The sequence below is a fragment of the Chinchilla lanigera genome, unplaced genomic scaffold, assembly GCF_000276665.1.
Source record: "Chinchilla lanigera isolate Chin_1 unplaced genomic scaffold, ChiLan1.0 scaffold00006, whole genome shotgun sequence".
Taxonomy (NCBI): Eukaryota; Metazoa; Chordata; class Mammalia; order Rodentia; family Chinchillidae; genus Chinchilla; species Chinchilla lanigera.
The window spans coordinates 34518546-34542326 of record NW_004955407.1 but is presented as its reverse complement, the minus strand read 5'-3'; the positions used below and the strand labels follow the sequence as shown (position 1 = coordinate 34542326).

Below are 23781 nucleotides of genomic sequence, written 5' to 3'. Positions count from 1 at the left end.
TCTATATGTCTATTTACATTGTATTGATACTGCAGCAGTTCAGTCAGCTTTAATATCAGCTCCCAATTCTTCTCTCTTCTTCACCAATGACTTAAGATATTCTGGGTCTTGTGATTTTACATATACAATTTATAGTAAGCTTTCCTGGCCTACAGTAACCTTATTGAGATTTTTATAGGAATTTCAACTAATTTATTAGTCAGTGTGGGAATAATTGACATCTTCAGTACGTTAAGTCTTTCCATCCATGAACATGGTATGTCCATCCATTAAATTAGCTTTTGTTTGATTTCTTCCGTTAATACTTTGTTCTTTTGTCTGTATTTTCTAACTTTCAGCATACAGATTATATACATGTTTTGCAAGTGATATTAATTTCTTAGTTTACACATGCCCATTCTTAGTAAGTGCAATTGATTTTACAACAATTATTTATCTGGAAATGTTGCTTGCTTTATTTATTCACAAGAGTTTTGTTTTATGTTAATTAATTCCACAAGCTTTTCTATGTAGAAGTTCATGTCATTTGTAAATAGGAAGAATTTTACCTCCTCTTTTCCAATCTAATTTATTTGTTTGCTCTGCTACAGTGAATAGAACTTTAAGTTCCATATTAAACATGATTAATAAGAATAGACATCCTTGCCTTGTTCCCAAAGGAGAAAGAATTCAGTCTTTCACCACTGAATATAGTGCTCAACATGCTACTTTTAATCTATATCTTAGGGCTGGGGATATAGCTCAGCAGCATAAGCACTTGCCTGGCAAGGCTGAGGTCAAGTTCGATTCCTGGTACCAAAAAAAAAAAAAAAAAAAGAAAGAAAGAAGTTTCTTTGATTTATATCTTGAACTGCTGTTCATTTTAGACCCCTATCATGATGAATACCAGGAGTTTCTTAGAAACTTGACATTTTATCTGGGCAATGATATAGGAAGTGAGAAACAAGGATTTTCCTCAGATAACTTCACTCAAATCTGTCTTTTGTTTTTTGTTTTTTTGGTTTTTCTCCGGTACCGGGAACCGAACTCACGACCTTGCGCTTGCCAGGCAGGCGCTTTTGCCGCTGAGCTAAATCCCCAGCCCTCAAATCTGTCTTTTGATATCAACACCATACCCTTGCCTTTGTCTCCACCCTATCAATTATTTTTTCTCCTCTTTGTTCTACTCTTAAGGGACTAGAAGTGCTTCCTGAAGTCGGTAGGAAATGGGGCTTTCTTTATAACCTACCTCTCTAGTGACTCTAGAGCAGCAGTCTCAAAGTGTGGGGTTGTCTAAGACACTTATAGAGGGTCCCCAAGGTATAACATTTGAAAAAATGCTAAGACATTATTTGCCTTTCTAAAGGATGTATTGACATTTACACTAATGTTGTAAAAACAATAGTGGGTAAAATTGCTGGCACCTTTAACCACACTGAAGTCAGTGACACTAAATAATACTAGTAGTCATTTTGTTCTAAAGAACATACATCACACAGGAAAAAAAGAAAGAAAAAAGTCAGTATTATGAAAGAATATCCTTAGTGAAGCAATACAAATTAAATCTGAACCCTTGAGGACATAAATCTATTAAATCTGAACCCTTGAGTACATACCTTTTTAATATTTTATGTAACAAAACAGGAAGTATGCATAAAGTACTTCTGCTACACCCTGACCACAATGGCTATCTCAAGGAGCAGAAGCCAGTTTTAAGCATCCTGGACTTGCCCCACTTTTCATGGAATACCACTGTTCTTTGAAAAATTGACCAATAAATTAAAAGTATTTAGATTTAGGTATTTGAAAGAAAATTTTTTTCAAAAAGCATTCAAGAAAAAAACCTGAAAGCATTGTTGCCGATGTTGAAACTTGAGCTTTCAAGTGAAAATACGAATTTCAGAAATATATTTCCATCACTGTGAACTTATTTCCAAGTACTTAAAGGCACTCTAATGAAATGGATGATTTAATAAATGTGACTTTTTTCCTATTAAGTAATAAAAAGTATCAACATTTGGAAGACCTGCATAACTCAGTTACCCAATATTTTCCAAATGGCCACTGTGTCATGTTATAGGTGACTGGAAGTTCTGCTTAAAGTGCAAGCTAGAGCAATTAAGTTTTAGGTAGCAGAGCATGAAATTTCACTGGGGTAGATTCAATTTCCATATTACAACTAAACTTTAAGCTTTAAGAAGCTATCACTTGTGGAGATTTGTTGTGAAGTCAGAGAATTCAAAGTTATCTGAAGTGGCAATTAATATATCTTGTCCTTTGAACTATATAATTGTATGCTATAGCTTTGATCTGAGATATCTCCCAAAGGCGATATGCTAAAGCTTGGTCCTCAGCTGGCATTATTGGCAGGTAATAGCAACCTTTTGAAGATGGGGCTTCATGGAAGGCCTTAGGTCTCCTTCTCTTTTGTCCCAGCCATGAGATGAACAGGTTGCTATGCCATATGGTCTCATCATGATGGGCCACCAGAGGCCAAAGCAATGTGGTCAAATAATCATAACCTGAAATTTCCAATACTTTAATGCAATATAAACCTTTTTTCTTCATGAGATGATTCTTTCATGTATTTGTTACAGTAATTGAAACCTGATTAACAGAAGGAAAACCTGAATTTTTTGTCCACATACTTCAACAAAAAGAAAAAGTTGAAACAGATTGGGTGCAGGCATGTATATTAAAATCCAACTTTCTAAAACAAAGATTGCTTTGTTTTGTTTATGTCTGTGATGTTGGTATGTTGCTATTGTTCTTTTTTTTACTACTCTCTTTAAAATAAAAAGAAATAAAAATCCAACTTTCTTCTAATAAACTAGACACTAAAGAAATTGACAAAAAATGAAAAAAAAAGAATCACTCTTCAAAAGCAGTGTGGACCAATATAATTATTTGATAAAATATGTTACTTATGTTAACAGGTAATCAGTTTAACATTATCATTAAAAAATAAATTAGGAAATATTCTTAAAACTTCTCAAATTTAATTTATAAATATGGTAATTATTCATAGATACAGCTCACAAAAACAAACAAAAGTTCTCTGGACCCTAATAATTCTTAATATTGCAAAAGAACCTCAAGATCCCAAAATCTGAGAAACTATTGATGATTTGTACAACTTTTCTCACTTATATTCAAAAGGAAGCTTGCGTATTTATCAAATTCTTTTCTCCCTGCACAAGCTTAACTTTCAAAACCATTGTCTCACCTCAGTTTAACAAATTTTATTTGTTTCTTAAATCTGAACAAAGTAGTCTTTATTTTAGGCAGTGTCTACCTTCCTCTGAAGCAATCAATGTTTCTACTTCAATCTGTGGGGAACCAGTGCAAAATTATTTGAGAAAAGTAATTTTAAAAATCTATAGGTTTTCCATATGAAAAAGTATTATCCTAATTACTTGGATATTAAGTGAAATTTGTATCTTTGGTAACTGACAGAGTACGTTGCAATGAATACCCTTTCAATTCTTGTAGCTCCATCTTGTAAATAAGATATAGATCTAAATGCAACCAAGAAAAATTGTTTTGAGGTTTTTCCAGTTCATATACAATCTATGCATTGAAGTGGTCATTTGCTAAATCGACAGATCAAGAAGTATTAATTAAATTGTTGAAATTTAGAAGTACTCGGCTAGCAGAGTGCTAGCCAGGATCACAAATTTTATTAGAACAGAAACATCATTTTATATGCTCAAGAACCCTAATGTTTAACCTTGGTTATACACTGGAAACATCTAGGGAGCTTTAACAATGTATCAGTTCCTGGGCTCCACTTCAAGAGTAAATGGTCTAGGGCACTGTCTGCACATCAGTATTTTTTAAAATTTCTCCACAGACTTCAATGGATAACTAAGACAGAATCGTTGGTTAAAATGTTATGGTTTCAAGTAAACTCCTTTAACTCATTTATTTAGTTGTGCATTTATTTGGTCGGTATTTATACTATACTCCCAATACTTTTCAAACTGCGAGGGAAGTCGCAGTAAACAAATCAATGGTCCGTCCTCCTCAGGCAACATTCTAGCAGGGGGAAAACAGAAACTACATATATAGACACGTAAGTCCATGTTATGTCATTCTCCACAAAAAGCCTGGAGAAGCGTAAACATGTATGGGAATGGAAAAACAGTATGTGGATAAAGGCATTTTTAATTTAGTTCATTCAGAACATCTCCATGATGAAGCACCCTCAAAACATGAAAGTCATGCAGAAGGGACCTAGATGGCTACTAGAGGAGGCCCTGCCAAAAAAAAAAAGATTGAGTCTTGAGCATGGACGTGGGATCGTGTTTCATGTTTCAAGAATTAGCAGGAGAGAAGACTTGGGGTGGTGGCTAAGGAGAAGAGCAGGAACAAGACAATCAGGGACCACCCAAAAAGAAATAAAATAAGCAAATGCTAGGAAAGGGCTCTGCAAGGATCGTGCCTGCTTTCTTTCATAGCAGAACCAACAAGGACATAAATAGGACTCACATGCATCCCTGCACTTAAAAACACAACAGCTGTAAACACCTCTTCCTAACATGGATACAAGCAAGGACCAGCCTCCTGCAAACCTGTCTGACCCTAGTAGTCAAAGTTGACCAATGAGCTGCCTGCTCCTGAGCTCAGTCACTGATCATTGGGACTAATGCGACCTTCTAGAAGTTTGAATCTCTGACTTCCATGGAGAACCTAGATGGAACTTTGGCACGAACATTTTCTGTATTAGGTATCTCTTTTTTTTGCTCAGAAAACCTCTCGCTTAACCTGCCCTTGTTCAAAACTATGACTCCTTTTTGGCTGGAGCAGAAGTTCCATTAATGCCTTGCCTGGGCCTATATTTCCTCTGCATCTGGTCTAATTCTCCATTTCTTGGGCCCAAGAACTTGGCTGTGGGAACAGACAGTGACAAAACAGCATGAGATAGACCCTGAGGAGGACTTTGTGCTTCATTCTGAGTGAGACCATAGGCCTTGAAGACTTTTGAGCAGAGCTAGGGCATTCCCTAACACAGGCTTTAGAAGATCACATGAAAAGAGATTGATTACAGGGGCCACCAGGTAAGGCAGGAGTCAAGCAGATGAGTCAGGAGGCTACTTCAGTGGTCTAGGAGGGAGCAGTCGGGCTTGGGCCAGAGTAGAAGCTTTGGAGGTGTTAAGAAGCAGTTTCATCCAAGACAGTGCAGAAGGGGAGCCAGCAAAATCCACTGATGAATTGGGCTTGTAAATGAAAGCCAGTAGGAGCCAAGACGACTCCAAGGCTTTCAGCCAGGGTAACATCTGCTTCCTGCAATAAGTGGTCATGTCATTGGGAAAAGCATGTTCTCCAATATACGAATGAGAAACTGAGTCCAAAAGGAGGGTGAATGAATAATGGAAGGCCGTATTGTGATAAATAATAGCTAGAACTCCACAGCACTTGCCAGTTCTTTACATCCAAGTCCAGTGGATGTAAAATGTCAAGGCCTTGATGATGTATAGGAGCAAACTCCACTTTACTGATGCTTCTAATGGAGCTGTGGAGTCAAGACTGAGAAACAGACACTGGGTCTTAACTTTGTGTTGAGTGTCATGATGAGTGGGAGAGGCCACATGTGTTTTTTGAGATCCCAGGACACACAGAGAGGGAGCTGGAGGGGCTGAGTAGAAAGAGGACCATGACAGTCAAGGCATAGCCATGCCTCAGTGGAAAGGCAAGGAGTTAATATACATACACATTGTGCGTTCAGACCTCAAAGTATAAAATCATTTGGTTGGCTTAGAGGGTTCAGGTGTGTGTGTGTGTGTGGGAGGGGAGGGTTAGGAGGAGAGATGTGAGATCAGGGAGTTGAACATGAGTTTGATCATTTGGAACTAAATCACAGGAGAGATTAAACACCCATCTAATAGTGAGGCTGTAGCCCCCTAACAGAGATAGTGCAGATTAGAAAAATATTAATGTGATTTCAAGGTGATAGTTAAGCTTATTAGGAAAGCAATAATAAAACCTTCATTAAAACAAGCCAAGAATATAGTTCTAATTTAATAACAAGCTGGATTAATCGGCTCGTCCTTAGAAGAAGTTTCATAATCACGGGAGCCTTTGAACTTGATGGGGGAGTTAACAGTAATTATTGTCAATAAGAACAGAGATCCCTTTGAAATAATAAAGCATTAAAATAAGGCGTAAAAGCAGTTGAGTGGCTTCCATTTGTACAAAACAGCAAAACAGCTTCAGGCCAAATGTGTCCCGGGCCTGGGAGTGGCTAGAAGCAGGGAGTTGTGTTTGCCCACCAGGGTGACAGAGCTTTGGCATTTGTTTTGTGGGTGTGGCCAAGACTAAACAACTGGAAAAAATATTTGAATGGCAAAACTCTCAATAGTGCCTAACTGGTTTGGGGAGTTTGGAGGGTGTGTAGTCAACATAAATTGGGGGCATTTTGTTAAGCCTACAACCTGTCCTAATGCAAGGTGGGGTACCATGCAAAAAATGGTCTAGATATTTCTGTGTGTGTGTGTGTGTGTGTGTGTGTGTGTGTGGTGTGTATTTTTTAATCAAAATGTAGTCCACTTAAGAAACCAATGGTCACACCAAGTGCAGAGGAGGAACGTTCCTCAACAGAACCTCTTTGGCCTTCAAGTTACATTAATGTGCTTTATATCACTTGTGTTGCTTGAGTGGACCAGAGCCTAGAATTGAGTGCCGAGGTTTAGAATAGGGAGTACCCTTAGTTGTCTATGAGCAGTGCTGAGCTGCTCACAGACAGACAATGAAGGTCAGCGGGGTGAAGGGTAGGTGTAGGATGAAAGAGATCTGATCATACAATCTCAACACGTGATTTCTCCAACACACTTGAGTAATATTACTACTTATTAAATGTGATTATCCAAGGAGGGTCTTGAAATCTTAAAACAACATTAGCACCAGCTGCAAAAATATATCACTATGTAACAGATATACATATTAATTTTCAGTAGTTATATTTAGAACAAATAATCGTGCATGGAAAGTTTAATCAGAAATCACATAGGGAAGACACGGTAAACATCAGACAAAACCAAAAAGTGAAAAGAAAGGAAAAAAAAAAGGTTATCATTCAGCTAAATAAACATACACAGTTCATTATTGGGCTACAAAAATATGAAGAGGTTAGTAAGTGAGATAAAGTGAGAAATCAAAATAGGTCACAAGCTCCTTGTGAATCGCAGAAGCACCTTAGGTAAGAGGGAAAGAGCTAACAGGAAGTTTACAAAGAAGAAACACATCCTGTGATTGGGTGTTTCGTTCTCAAGTCCATTCTACCCAGGGTGTTCAGGGGGGATGAACTATACTGCAGCCTTGATGGCAGACGAAGTGTAAGCACCAGGGGAGCTGCAGGCTCACCCCTCTCACCTTGTGGCTGCTGCAGAATCTGGACCTAAGATTCTAGATACACAGGAGGATCTTATTTCAAATCTAACGCTAGTACTTGCTTGTTATGGGACTGTGGGCAAGTTACTAAATCTCCTTTCCCCTTTAGCCACAATCCTCTCATTTCTAAGATATAAATGGTGGCTTCGTCACGCTTGTGTGTGTTATGCTTTGTTTTATTTTATTGATGCGTAAGTGTTCAGGGCCTTGTAGCAAGAGAGTGTGAGTTCATGCTATTGAAAATCAAAGCCTGAGACATGTGGGAGGTCCAGTTATTATTATTTTTATTGGTGGTGGTTTTGTGGGTAGAGCAGGGCTGGTTGTGTGATCCTGAGACTGGTTTGGCACCAGCTGCTGGAACTCTCTTTTCCACACACCCACACCCTGGCAGTGGTGTGAGGTGGTGGGTAGGCTTTGTCCTCTGATATTTGTTTGGAAGGTCGAGATGCTGAAGGATATCCAGTGGAGAAAAACATCTACACCTTCTAAGTTCAGTCACAAACTACTGTCATACTTCATATTTTAGAAACTGATATGAGAAAAGTGAATTTTATTCCTTGTGTCCATAACAGAATTAAATAATGAATTCACTGTAAATTACATGTAAAGGATTTTGCTTTGATATAAAGAATGACCTAGATTAGAATCCTGGTGTTTTGGTTGAAAACATTAGAGTGGGCTTCTGAAAAGTGATGACTTCTCTGTCCAGGAGACATTGAAAAACATAAAAAAAAACCCCTGTCTAAGCCTCAGAAGACAGAGTCCATTTCACTGGTACTAATTTGTTATATTTGGCTTGTTAATCAATGTAATCATCAATTTATCATTAAATTGTACCCTCAGAAGAACTCAACTTGATCCAGGTTGTAATGCAATCTGAGGCCATAGCTCGTGTACATGGGATGGTGGAATATACAGAATGGTCTTGTGCCATGATTGAAAACTGAAATCCAGCCTCTTACTCCCTTGCATTTGCCAAACAAGGATTTGTACCAAGGCACTGAGTGGGCTCAGACTTTTCCTAGAAGTTTTGACAGATTGACACAAATCTCAAATTTTATATCAAGATTCCTATTCCTTCTCAGAAAACACAGCAGTAAAGAGAACAATACTTCTGGTCATAATTCATCTTTCTCTCTCCCTGACTTGTATTCTAAAGAGCCTGTAGGCCACATGTGATAGTAACATTTAAAGAATTAAAATGATTCCCTTGGCCTCATCTATCATCAAATGTTTTTAGAATAGTACTTGTGATGATTGATTTCATGTAGCAATGGAAAGGGTGCTTTTGGGTGAGATTAACACTTAAAATGATGAATTTTGAGTAAAGCAGACCACCCTCCATAATGCCCATGGGCCTCACCCAATCAGTTGAAGGCCTGAATAGAATAACAACAACAACAACAACAGGCCTTCCTAAGAAGAAGGAAACTTCCAGCAACTGCCTTCAGGATTCATCTGGACATCAGTGATTCTGGATCTCTAGCTTGCTAGCCTTCCAACAGCAATGATAGCATCAAATTTCTGGGGTCTCCACCAATAAGCCTATGCTAGAGATTTTGAATATACCAGCCTCCTTAATTATGTGTTGATCCTTATAATGAATATAATAATCATGTGAGCCAATTACTTCTAATAAGTCATATATTTATACATTCATTTATTCATCCCATTGGTTCTGTGTCTCTGGAGAATCCCAGCTAATACAGGATCTCCATCTGTAATGTATTTACAAAGCTCTCTTGGGTTTGTGAAGAACCTCCACCAACTGCATGGAGCAATCTTGAGAGAACATATGCTAAGTAGTAAGACTCTGAAGGGGTGCAGAAACCAAGCATCTGCAATGTCACACGAGGTACCTCACATGCATGGTCTCAACTGGCCATCATGGTGCTCTTGTCATGTGAGCATCAAGATTCCCTTAACACATGGGGACCCTGAGGGATATGCCAACTCTCAGGTAGCTATAAATCATGTTCATCTGACTCCAAGGCCAAACTTCACTGCATTGACCAGCATTGTTAATTTACCTGATACCTTCACAACTAACATGCCTTGAGAACGTTTCCATTGTCAGGAATTCTGCTGGGCCTTACTGGCCTACAGAGGTAACTATTCCTTGAGACTGTGCTTCTGGTTACATTGACTGGAAAACAGTAGAATGGGAATGCTCAGCACTTGGCATAAGTTCCTGCTGCCTTACCCTACCCATCTCTCACAATCCATCTCTCAGCACCACAATCTCTACTCTAAAAAACGGTTCCTTGTTATAGGTACCTAGCTGCAAAGAAACCCCTAATGAGACAAATGATATAATCCAGGGGTGAAAATCTTAAAAAAATAAATTAATAGCTATAATGAGATAAAGGAAATCTACCATGAGTATTTCATAGCTTCATGTAGGTTAGGAGACCTTGAAAGGACCCATATTTAGTCTGGTTGTCTTAGTGTCTAATGTCACATACCATTGTGCCAAATAGAAATTTTGAAGAGAATTATAAAACAAGGATGGATTTAATTCAATAAATATTCATCATGTGTCTGCCATATAACCAGCATCATGCAATGGTCTAAGACACTATATACAGAGAAGAGAGAGACATAAAAGTCCACTCTTGTTCATGATCAGGGCAAAGAACATATCCCCATGAGAAGATTGGAAACTATAAACATACTCAGTATTTTGGTTTTTTTTTTTTCTCTTTTTTTAGTACCAGGAATCAAATTCAGGTCTTTGCACTTACTAGGCAGGCATTGTGCGACTGAGCTACATTCCTGGCCCTTTGTTTTTTTCTTTCTGTTGTTTATGTGTTCGTTTTATGGTACTAGGGATCAAATACATTGGGACTCTGCCACTGAGCTATCTGCCTACTCTTTTTCTTTTTTATTTTGAGACAGCATCTCAGTAAGTTGTTCAGGTGGAATTTGAACTTGCCATCCTCCTGCCTCAGCTTCCTTAAGTGCTGGAATTACAAGTATCTGCCACCACACCCAGCTTAAATAACCTCAGGTTTCAAATCAAGGAATTTGATCTTATATTGAACAATGATCAAGATTCCAGGATCCTAAGATCTAGAAAAGATTGCAGGTTAAATTTAGGATAATGAGTTCCTAGTGAAATGCCCATGAAGAAATATAAATATGATTTCCACACTCAAGATCTAAGGCAACTAGCTTTTAGAGGCATCGCTACATGGAGAATAGTTAAGCTCCTTCTAAGTTGAAGGAGAAATGATTATAGTGGACAAAGGTTGAAGAAGGATCCTGGGGATGGGCCTGCTTTCAGGAAGTGGAACAAAGTGGTCACAGGGAGAATATCTGAACTCCAAGTGCTAGCGGGCTCGGAAACTCACTGTATCAGAAGTGTCTCACAGTACAGTCTTGGGTGGTCCAGCCACCTTTCTTGGATTTGCCCCTGTGGCCTAGGAGGCATAGTACTCACCTGCCGCCTCCAGGATGAGCCATGAGCAGTATGCAGGCTGTGCCAGTAAAGCACTCGGAAGGCAAGCACTGTGTACATGCAGTTTTTGTTAGGTTTCCAGTGCAGAAAAGAACCAAAGAAAAGAAAGGTCTTTACTCTGGACATGGAGAGGAGAGGGCAGCATGCCATACAGGACTCCTCTGGGGCTAGACAAGGGTGCTGGGGTTTACAGAGACTCTGGCTAGGGGCGGAGCTTAAGGGGCGGGCTTAGTGACGTGTCAGGAGCTGATTGGGGGTTTCTTCGCGCGCGTGGGAAGGGTAAGAGGAAGTTGTACTCTGGGAGGAGGGGAGGAAAAGAGGGACGCGGTAGTCATTCGGAAGATAAACTCTTGTTTTGGGCCTCAGCCATGTTAGACCACCACCATCATTCAGCAATTCATACCCAGGCAGGAAACTATCAGTTTTATTGTTAGGTCCTACGCTTGCTTATATTTTTTCTGAAAGGTTCCTGTAGGGGTTGATACATCTTTTTTGTCTTAGTGCTGAATTCTGCGTTACATTTCATATCTCAGTAAAAGCACAACACAATGTTTTAAATAAGTTAGGAAGCTTTTCCTAGACATCAAAACCTTGGTGTCTAAGACCTCTAACCCATTTTCTTTTGATTTCATTTTCAACATGCTAATGTGGAAAATCAAGAGTTAAGGTTTCAAGGGAAGAAGCCACAGCCAGGGACATATTCTTTAGACAGGCCAGTGTCCCTACCCCTCGTTCAGGGATGCTGTTAACCCACAGATCTCCCCAGAAAAGTAGAATATAAACATTGGCTGGGGTTTTACTCTGCTGGGAGCATTCCTGGCTCGAGGGGACAGATGCTTGTTTTCGGTTGTCCTAGCTGTTTCTCCTTAATTATGAAGACTTTCTTCCTTGTTCCAGAACCTGAGACACCGCGGAGAAACAGGTTGCTACTCATCATAAAAGGGCATAGATCCAAGACTTTACCCACACATGCCAAAATTGTTAATTTTTCTGAATTTGGTTTAACAATCAGAATATGTATGTGGCAACCTTTGTTTCCCAAATGCTTATTAATTCCTGCCCTTTCTTTTAAAATGTGCCAGTACAAGAAGAAAAAAGAAAGAGAAAGTTACATGAATGGTCTTCTTTATAATGCAGGAGATGGGAGGGGTATGAAAACATTTGCAAACCCTTTCCCAGATTCCTACATTCCCAGAGGCAACAGTCTAAGAAATTTTGGATGAGACAGTACCACGAGGCTGCATAGCCTTGAGAACTAACCAGATCCCAAGCCACACCTTAAACTGAGGCCTTGTGTTCTTCTATTGTTCTTCTCCTGACACTATCATCATGCTCTCTGTGTTGCTGATGTTAGAAAACTTACCAAAAAACAGAAGTACTGGGGTCAATAAGAAAGCTTTAATAGAAACATCAATCACAAAGTCACGTCCTTGTGAGATGTGTTTGGCTTCAGGTGAAGATCAAAGGTCATTGGAGAGGACTTGTTCCTAGGCTGAATTATCCCCAAATGATACCAATTAATTAACCGTCATGTTCTGTGTCACCAAAAACTGATTTCATTTAAGTTGGAAAATGCAAGGCATGGTGTCAATTTCGGAATGACAGGGAATCAAGAGGAAAGGTACCCTAGTAGATGACCAAATTGGTTCTGAAGTAGACTAACTCCTCCTGCTGATGGACTGAAGCCCAGGAGATGAAATCTGCAAGAGATAACTAGGAATACTGGTACCGAGGCTCAAAAATCAGCCCTAAGGATATGAAATAGAGAGACATTTAAATTAAACTTCCTTGTGAGAAGGGATCTTGTAGACTTCAAACTGAGTTCAGGTCAGCATGACTAGGTCGATAAAAAGCTAATGTGTAAACAGACTGCATTACAACATGACATTGTTCCTATCCTCCGACATCATTCACTCATTTGCTCTTCTACTTAACAGCAATCACTCAGTGAAGAGGGAAGATAAGGAACAGTTGCGATTAGTTCATCCCTGAATGCTCAGATGAAATCGTAAAGTCACTACTCAGCTTCCCACTAATGTTATCTCAGAATTTCAGCACTTGTATCCCCAATATTTGTTTTTTAAAAACTACATCAAAAAGTTGAATTTTAATATAAAACTATTCCAATTTTTCATCCAGATGCCATTAATTAAAATAAAACACAACTTGTTTCTAGGTGGTGGGCCTTTTATTTTTACCTCTGTGTTAGACTGTCTAGATCTTAAAAAAGAGATGTGGACTGAGATCGAGTTTTGGAGTTTGCCATTTTATAGATCATCTTTCAGAGGTAGCAGTGAGATAAATGATAATAAATAAACTCCCCAGGGAGTCTGTAGATAGGAGGGAGTTGAAGCTCTATGCCTGTTTTATTTGGGGCTATCAACATATATTTTCAGAATTGATTTCAACTTGTCTATCAGCTTTTTAGCTATACCTATTTATATTACACTTTTAGTTATTGATCAGCTACTGTATACATGTTATACATTCTTAAATTTTCATGATCTTTCTTAGACTTGATGTTATGCCATTCCATATAAAATAAGCACATTTTGTAATCGTATAGATCCTCCTCCCATCTTTATGCTGTAGCTGCCATATATACTGTATCATCAGCTATCTGCTTTTTAGACCTCAGAATACAAAATTATAACCTTTTTACTTTAAATTTATATTTACCCACATAGTTGCCATTTTTTAATGAACTTAAGTTTGGTGAATTGAATCTCTTCTGAAGTTGCAGCTTACATCTAGTAGTGATACAGGAAAATAAAAACTCCCAACCTGAACAATATCTGGGATGAGTTTGTGTTCTCTAAAATCAAAGAATGAATTTCAGGAACAATGGAGGTTAAGAGCAGGATATATTTATTGAGGGAAAGAAAGCTTCTGTCCAAGAGGGGGACAGAGGGGGGCCCGAGTGGGGCCAGAGTGGGTTGCCCCCAACTCTGTCTTTTCTAGGGACTTTTATAGAGCAAAACCATGAGGTGAGGTGGGTCCAAGGTCCTGGAAAAATGGACAAAACTATGATCAGCCAATAAGAATTATTCAGGCAAAATTGATTAAACCAGGATCAAATGGGGAAGAGAGTCACGTAGCAAGTGGGCATGAATACAGAACAGGGGCTTTACCTGTAAGGGGTTGGATCAGTGACTCTTCAAGATGATTGCTACCTATTTAGAATATCAGTCTCTGATGTCTATCCCTAGGGAGGTATGTGGGTGCATTTGTTTAGTCCTTTGTCTTGAGGTGTGGCCCACAGGTATCTTATTCTGTCTTCCATGTTGGTTCTTTCGAGGGCCTGGGTCTGTCTGACTGCCTATAATGTTTCTATCTAACTTAGCTGCCTATAATAGTATCAATTTATATCAGCCTAAAGACATTTCTGAAGCATATCTTGGAGTGCAGATACACTGGCAACAATTTTTTTTTTTTTTTTTTTTGGTACCAGGAATCAAACCCATGACCTCATGCTTGTGAGGCAGGCACTGTGCCACTGAGCTATATCCCTGGCCCAGCAACAAATTATCTTAGTTTTTATTCATCTGAAAATGTCTTTGTCTTAAGTCTTGATGGTTATTTTCATTGGATATAAAAATCTAACTTGGAGTATTCTTCTTCTTTTGCCATGTGAGTTAATCTTGACTTAATCATCAACTGGCTTCCATGATTTAAGATAAGATATAAGTAATTATTTTTCCCATTTGCATATCATTTTTTTCTTGGCTACTTTAAGAATTTTTTCTTATGTTTATTTTCTTTAGATTAATCATGAGTGGTGCTACTATAGTTTTTTTCAAATTTGTGTTGGATTTGCTGAACTTCTTGATTCTGTAAATACCCCTAAATTTGAGGAATTGTTACTTCATAAACTTTTTGGCCTCATTTTTCTCTCCTCTTCATCTAAGACTTAACGTGTATGAATGCTAGGACTATTTTATTTCTTCATGAGAAAATATTTTTTCTCCTCATTCCTCAGAATTTATGACTATTTTGATCTGTCCTCAACTTTACTGAGGTTGTCTTGTGTCATATCCTGAGTGCTAATTCTATCCAGATGATTTTTAAATTTCAAATATTGTATTTTCTGTTCAAGTTTCTATATTTGATTATTATTTATAGTGTCTATTTCTATGCCAAGATTTATTACTTCTTGACTTATTATGCATATATTTCCTACATATTTTGATCATGGCTAAATATTTACCTTAAAGTCTTTGTGAATTCTAATCTCTAGGTCATTTTAAGATCAGATGCATTTATCAAGCATTTTCTGGTGGATTTATGTTATACTTTATTTTAGTTTTTTTCTTTTTATTTCTAGGAATTTTGCCTTATATATGTAGTGATCGTGAATTTTGTGAGTGGTACATTTTAGAGAGTAGATTCTGCTGGATTCCACAATTTTTTTTGTTGAAAACAAGTAGTTCACTTGATCAGAACTGAATTTTAAATTCTGTCATCTCTCTGATGGGCAGCACATGAGATGTACAGTCCATTCTTGTAGCCTCAATTAGACTGCTTGTACATACATAGCTGAAGTTTCTTCAAGAGCTTTATGACAGCATTTATACCCGAAAGTTTATATATCATTGTGTAGCTGTTTCCTATCTGGTTTACCCTTCTTGTTCCTCATACCTGTAAGCCTATTGCTCTTTGTCCAAATTTTAATTTCCTAATATGGACCTGACTTGTAGTTCTTTATAAGTAGTGAATAGGTCCTGAGAATGAGTTGCCCGCGGATGAAAAAGAAAAGAGAAAAGAAAAACAAGAGAGATGAAAGACTGGGATCAGGGGGCTCACAGCCTCTCAGACTGTCACACCAATCACCAATCACAATCACCTTTTATTGAGGCAGAACCAAGAAAGTAACTAGAATAAGTAGGTGGATAACAAACGTTTTAGTAATTAATGTATTATCCTTCTCCAATTCTGCCTCTTATGCTGATGGTAACAATTCCCAGGTGGGCCTCCCACACTCAGCACCACACTTACTCAGTTCAGTTGGGGATCACAAGCCAACCATCAGTTAGCAATCCATTACAATCGCAGTCCTTACTTCTCACTGACTTGGACCTACTCCCAGCCAACAAACTTTAAAAAGCAAAAAAGTTATCAGCATATTTGCTTTCTTCTAAGTATCAGCTGTCTCTTCCTCTTCACTTGTCTTTGGTCTCTCTCCAGAGTATTTGGCAATTAATTTTAGTGTTTTATCTAGAATTCAGGGTGTCTGTTTGTTTTGTGTTATAACACTGTATCTCATACTGTGTAATTTATAAGGAAAAGAAATGTATTTCCCACAGTTCTCAAGGGGGGGAGGTCCAATATCAACATGCTGCCATCTGGTGAGAGCTGTCTCGTTGCTTCATCCCATGGTGGAAAGGCAAGTGGGTGAAAGGGAGAGAGAGAGTGTGAGTGAAAGAGAGAGAGTGTGTGAGTGAGAGAGAGAGGGAGAGAATGTGCAAGAGGAATAAGACCAAACTCATCCCCTTATCAGGAACCCATTCCCGTGACAACTAACTTCCTTCCATGGCAACCACGTTACTCCATTCAAGAGAGCAGAGCTCTCATGACTTCATCATCTCTTAAAGGTCCTGCTTCTCAAGACTGTTGCACTGTGGATTGTTTCCAGTGCATAAATTTTGAGGGCATATTAGACCATTACACAGAGTTTTCTGACAGCAGATATCCTGATGTGATCCTAAGTAGAAATTCTAAACAAGCAGAGCAGGGAATTGGGAGCAGTCCCTCACCTCAAGACTAGTATACCACAAATAAACTGACTTAACCTGGTCGAGGATGCGTTTTCTCTAGAGCTCAGGCTACCAGATACAGGGTAGCCTGTGTTTAACCTTCTCGATTCAGCTGGTAGGACACAGGCAACTATTGTCTTAACTTAGACTCTCTACTTCCGGAGCTGTTCAACCAAAGCTCATTTTCTATACTGCCATGAAAGCGATCTATATAAAAACAGATCATATCATGTCATTCCCCTACTTAAGCTTTCCATGGCTCCTGGTTTGCTACAGAAGAAAACTTAAATGTCTTAACAGGGTTTAGAAGATCATATGAGAATTGAAATCCAAACATTCTGCTTCCTCTTTAGCCATTTTCTTATACTTTTCCCACCCCCCTCCTATTAAGCATACTGTACTCTAAGGACAATCAAATCCTGATGATTCATAAAAGTCACCTGCATTTTTACACTTCTATGTGGTTGCAAATAGCATCACTTTACCCTATATTATTTTTCCTTTTAGCCATTGACATGTCACTATGTAGACATTCTCTCTCTCTCTCTCTCTCTCTCTCTCTCTCTCTCTCTCTCTCTTCCTCTCCCTCTTTCTCTCTACCATTTTTACTCTGGTCTTCTACAGGGGAATGTCGGCATCATGAGGTACAGGACTTGGTTTTGTTCACAGTGAAATCCCCAGTATTCAGAATACTATCTGGCACCTAGTAGGTACTTCAATATTCTTATTTCCTGGCTAAGTCAGAGCAGGACAGACATACGGAGAATCCAGCTACACTGTTATCTTCCTTTGGCAATTCTGCTCAACGTTCCCTCACTAATATGTACAGAATGAATGATTGCTTTAATTCGTTTTTTCCTGCAGAAATCATCTTCATTTCTCTTTCTTGTTTCTCCGGGTATTTCTGCGTTTACCACCACATCATGGCATTAAAGCCAGATTACTCATGAACAGATTTGTGACTTCATCTACTGTATATACTCACCAGTCTAGTCTCACTTCCCTACAGAGAGGCTTCTCTTTCTGGCTTGTCTCTTCTCTTGGAGAAAAGTCTTTTTATTTCCATCACCCATAAAGGAGCTTAAGATAGACTTGCTTATACAAAATTTGAATACATTACTCTTATCATTATGATTTGGGCATCATGGGAAAACTATTGGTAGTTTAATTATTCAGATATTTTTAGATTAAGAATTAGGAAGTTACAGGAAAAATTGCTAGTTGATTTTAGGACCTCAAATAAAAGCATTTTTTTTTTTTTTTTTTGGTACCAGGAACCGAACTCATGACCTTGCACTTGCCAGGCAGGCGCTTTTGCCGCTGAGCTAAATCCCCAGCCCCAAAAGCATTTTTTTGAGATCTATTGTTTCCTAATATTTCAAAATTTGTCAGGATTCAAATTTCAGTCTTCCTTTTTTCACATTGAATTTGTGGTCAAATCTCAACTGATGACTTTAAGATTAATTTAATTCACTCCTTCAGTAACAAGCATTATCTTGGCATTTAGAAAGAAAAGTCTATTCAACCCCAGATGACAATGAAATGGAGTTAATAATATAGTGAGAGCTAAATTAAAACTAAGCTCCAATGACCGTGAAATAACATTTCTATGCTTACTCCTTAGCACAATTCTTAGTAAGTGCTGAAATTGTGTTGGAAAGCCTATACATCCACAGATACACTTTAATCATCATAAGAAATTTTTTTTTTCCAGTATCAGGAATTGAACTCACTACCTCACACTTGCCAGGCAGGCACTGTGCCACTGAGCTAGAACCCCAGCCCCTATAAGAAATATTTTAACCAGTCTATAGTGTCCTTTGAAATCTTCTTTTATGGAATTAAAATAGTGGGCCTGGGGATCTTTCAAAATGAAAGAACCCATTTGTACCCTATATTTATCTATTTTTCTCACTGTGTAATAAGCCTTGGAAGTCTGGATTCTTCTTTGTTCACTGTTCACAAATTATTAGGTAAATTATTTCAGAAGAACAATTGTGTGGTCACTTCTTTAGTGTCTCTGGTAATGTGAGTTTTTAAAATATGTATTCATGTACTTATTATGCATACAACAATGTACATATAAATCATGGACTTCCCCTAAAATGAAATTCTGAGACCATGTGAACATATTTCAGTCTTTAACACAGACACCTGGGCTGCATGCCCAGCTATGACACATTGCCTATGTTTATAAAGTCAATTTAATTTCGGTTGTTAGTATCAGTTATCATCATTCTAGATTTAAAACCAGTGGCCCAGGTTCTCTTCCTCATTCCCTGCAGCTTTGACTGAGATTCCAGCAGGCAGTTGGCACTATTTTTAATACCTTCCCCATATTTTTTCCTGGATTATCCATTTGAACAGGCCTTTTTCTCTTCATTTTATTACAAATTCTTGAATCCAGGGATCATGTCTGATGCTCCTCAGAATCCATGTTAATGTCTAGACCAGGAGCTTGTTTAACCAAAGCCTCCAAAGAAGTTGTTGATTGATTCAAAGAGAACTTTAAATCTTGTTAAAAGTATATTTCTAGTGGAAAAGAAATGTTCACTTTTGTGTTTGGAAAATAAGATGGATAGATACAAAAAGAAGTGTGGGAATGAGATGACCTCTGAAGGATGACAGATTTCCATATTAGCACATTATTTCCATGTAAGATCTCAACCCAACTTCATGAGAGGAATAATATGAGACAAAAATAGGATGTGACAAAGTGGCTGTAGTAATTCTACTTCTTCAACAATTGTTCCCACAGCAATCAATGGAAAACCCAGCATTGTCCACCTTTAAGAGAGGCATTGAGTGTTTCTCTCCCTCCCTCTCTACCCCTTTCTCTGCCCCCACGCTCCCTGAGTCAGAGGAGGCCACATTTCCAGCTAGAAGCCAGCATGAGAGCCACGCACCTGTTCAGAAATGTCCAAGTGGACAGCAAATGAAGTTCATGGCGCTGATGGAGTTAATGGCAGTGAGTCAGCTGGGACACTCGCAGCAGGTCAGCTGACACTCTTTCTTGCTGTCCAGAGCATTTAGTCTGCTGGACATGCGCCCAAGACTGAGAGCCGAGGTGGATGACAGCAGTGTGCCTCTTGGTTGCCACCGGTTGCTTCGCTGTTCTCAGCTTTCAGGATTTTTTTTAAAGATGGATTTTTGTCTAGCACAGTCATGAACGGTGATGGGAAGAACAGGCTGAGCAGCTGTTGACTGAAATAACAGAGGGGTGGTTTGGTATCTGGAAACGCTCAACACAAGTTGTCCTGCAGGCTTTGATGATGACTTTTGCATATAAAATTATGGGTCAGAAGCAGGAAGCTGAGTGCTCCTTATGCCAAAGTGTCTCGCTTGGCAAAGGTAAGATTTGCACGAGGTCAGAGGATTTCATTCTGAAAAATTAGGGATGCTTTTCTACAAGATGCAATGGCAAGTTTCTCAACCAAGCAACAGGATAAAACAAATCAAAACTAACCCAAAGAAGAAAACTTCATGGGCAATAGAAAACTCATATTCTGTGAGCTTTTACAAATTTTTCAGTGACACAGATGAGACTTACGAAAAGATAATAAAAATCTGTTGTGTGCTTTTTATTATAAAAGATGACTGGGGAAAGAGCAACATAATTAGTTGAACTAAATCCTGATGTAAGTTTTAAATTTATTTATTTTCTTCAAGTTATCTCTTAAAACCCCCTTTTCAGGCAAATAGGTTAGAATTGTTCCTCACAGGTGGATTTAATAGTGATCAGATTAAAATTCCATTTCCCTAAAATCTGGCATGAGTTGCGATTTCCACATTTAGAAGAGATCTTGTTTCTATTGCACCTACTTGGTAGAAATATCTGACTTGACAATTTGCGGCCACTATAATTACAATCATGTTCACTGGCAATGGGATTCATAAACAAATATTGAGAGTCACATCAGGCTAACAGATAGCAGAAAATATGAATCAACTTTCTTTCCCAAGAAGAAAATATTTGCATTAAGTAGAGCATGGAAAATTAAGTGACTATTTTTCATCCATTATAGTTTACTTGGTACTTGAAGGCACTGAACAATTTCCTGAGGGGCCCGGTCCTTTGAGAATGTATATTCCAAGATAATTGCTGTCTGTTTCTATAGAACTCTGGAAGTCTGTGTTCGTGGGAATTTCACAAGGACAGAGGTGGGTCACTGTGGTTGCCTGTTGCCTAGCTCATGGAGATGCTTGATAAATATTGGGTGAATGAATTAATCTTGACTACAGGAAGTGGAGGGGTGACAAGGAGTGTCATCTCTTCTTGGCAGAAGAACAGATTAGTCATTAAGACCAAGAAAAAGAGAAGATGGGATTTAGGGTGATTTAAGTCGTGATTACTGAAGCCATTAGCAGCCAAGGCCATGCTGAGGGAGGGAGTGTGGGGAAAGTTGGAGATGGTCATTAACTTTACATTGGCCTGGGCTGATTTCTGCACGTGGCAATCACAAGCCTGCAGAAATTCCACAACTGGGGAAAATGGACTGGACACCAGGTGGGAAAGAGAGAGTGACAGGAACTTCCCCAGTGACACAGACAGGTGGGTTTTGAGCATATTTCTCTTTGCCTCTGTCCCGCTGCTTTCAGTTTTGACATCTTCCTTGCTCCTCTGTTTTCATCTAGAATGAAGCTGCCAAAGTAACGTCTGGTTCATTGTCAGAAACACTTTAGGAACTGCTCAGCACTCTTGAGAGGGCCTGTGTCTTCTCTCCCTAGATCCTGCTGATTCAGTCCCATTTCTGCCTTTGAGACCCATTTTAGACTCATTTCGGAGGATACAGCACTTCGGGGGACAATGGCATTGCTAAGTGATCACACACACACAGATACACACACACACAGACACACACACTGCACAGAGAGAGAGAGGGAGAAAGAGAGAAGAAATTAACTGGTGAAATTTTACCCTTTATTTATTCTGTGTATAATTTCATTTTTCCCTCACACGTCTTTGTTACTGCCACTACTTGATAAGTTCTTTATGAGGCATTCGGATTTGTAGTTAATTATTAATACCAGAAAGTACCTGTTTTAATTCTAAGTTTGAATCACACTCTGATATTCATTACAATGGAGTAGCTGCTAATCAGGCTTTTCTGATGTGGTTAGAATTTTGAAGACTCTCAATCTTTCTCTCTCCCCCTGAAACTACCCCCACCACACACACACACACACACACACACACACTCTAAAAGTGTAAAAAGTGACTCCACTGTAGAGATGATTGATTGTAGGATATCAGTATATATGTGTGTGCTGTTTAAAAAGCTGAAACTGGAGTCCTATAGCTACATTTGTCTTGTTTTATGACTTGATTTTCACATAAAGTAGGAACAAAATCCCTGACATGGAAATCAGCCTGTTATGTGTCACATCTATATCAAGTATCTGAACTCATTTTTATGAGAGGTCCATTTCCCTATTGCACTTCCTGTGTTTGGTAATGCAAACAAGCAGAACATTGTGTCATTGTGTTGGAGACACTCCTTGCGAAAGTCAGGGAGTATCGAAAACTGGAACCAGAGTTAATGGGACTTATTAATAAAAGAAAAAATGTTTGCTCTCACTGCTTGATCTGAGGGCTGGCTAATCTCGAGGTATGAGGTAACCTGGACTCCATGGCACACAGATCCTGCCCAGCACTGCACTCGGTGTCACGTCTTGTGCAATATGTCATCGGGATATTAAGCTGTTTATGAACTGATTTGTGAGATGTTTGGGTTATACTGAAAGTGTTCTCCTTTGCAGGGCAAGAAGCCGATAAATTTATAAAACACCTAAAGTGAAGAAAAGAAAGAATCTAATCCAATTTCAAGTCACTGTGTTGGAAACTGTCCTTACTCACAAACTGGGGCCTTGCCACTGGCATGTGTCTGTCCATAGCTTCAAGATGAGTTTGGAGTGAAGAGGACACAGCAAGGAGGTTAAATCGAGGCTTCCGGCAGTGCAGTGTCGTCAGTGCTTTCATGCCAAGTGCTTTACATTTTCACCCTGGACTGGCCTTCCAGCTATTGTGGTTACCTTCACCACCTAACCTGTCACTTATACCGAACAACAGTTTTACCTGTCCACACCGTGCCTCATTCACCTAGGTAACACTTAAACCAAGGTTCTGGTTGCCATTGTGAAATGCTCCTAGCAATTTCTCTTGTAAGGAAGAGTCAGCTTTTTATAAAGATGTCTTACTATTTATTGATTATCTAAAAATTTGTTTTTACCGGAGAGGTTTGGACTGAAAGCAAGCTTAAATGCCTTACTTTAACATTAATAAATCTACCTCAGGTCATACAGCTCAGATCTAGAAATCCCCAGGGCTTGCATGTCTACATTGAGAAAACAGTGGTGCAAGACTGCAGGGACATGGTGTCTTGGTTACTTTTTTCTCGTTGCTGAGACAAAATACCCAACGTCCAAAATGAAGGAAGGAAAGGTTTATTTAGCTTACAGTTTGTGGAGGTTTCAGTCCATACTTGGCTGGCTCGGAGGCAGAAGATAGCAAAGCAACAAGAGCAAGGGGGTAATGGCAGCCGAACAGCAAAGCAGCCAGAGCAAACTGGAGGAATGGAGGCAAGCAGCTTCTTTTTCTGCCTTACTTTGTAAACAGGCTACCCCCCCTAAGGGGCGTGTAGCTCTCACATAATCTCCATGCCCTCCTCATCCACAGGCTCAGGATGTATACAAAGTAAGCACCCTGGCTTCCTGCTGAGTTACTTAGCCAAACCTCTAGACTTCCCAAGTTGACACAATGTATCAACCATAACACATGGGATGGAGGTTCTTGGCCCCAAGGGTGTCCTGACCAATCAGAGTTGTAATATTAGGTGCTGTTGGGATCAAGGATTGAATAATCTAGTGAGACTGTCTGTGTCTACACTGCTCCTGATATGAGAGAGGCTAGCCAGTAACTGGCTCCCTGGCTGGATTCCCATTTCTATCATTAACCATCTGTGTGATTTGGAGTGATGAGAGCTAGAGTTAGCAGTAAATAAAATGCTTTATTTTCTAACCAGATTCCCTGGGACTGTGGTTCTCAAAGTGCATGACTAGAGGCAGCAAAATCACCTCAGGGACTTAAAAATGGATCATCGGGCTCTGCTTCAATTTGCGATTCACTTGGTCTACAGTTTTGTATTTTCTAGGAACTGCTAGCCCAGGGATCATACTTTGTGAGTCAATAACCTAGTGCAA

General features: G+C 39.0%; 1 long non-coding RNA gene across 2 annotated transcripts; it reads left to right on the top strand.

Annotated features, from left to right (window-relative positions):
* The first annotated feature begins 19498 nt into the window (after positions 1–19498).
* LOC106146657 lies at positions 19499–22789 on the top strand. Of its 2 annotated transcripts, XR_001231195.1 has the most exons (3): positions 19499–19932; positions 20607–20742; positions 22342–22789. It is a non-coding gene; the product is annotated as an uncharacterized LOC106146657 (long non-coding RNA). The 2 variants fall into 2 exon arrangements; XR_001231197.1 differs by lacking the exons at positions 19499–19932; positions 20607–20742 and adding an exon at positions 20823–21133.
* Positions 22790–23781: the final 992 nt, after the last annotated feature.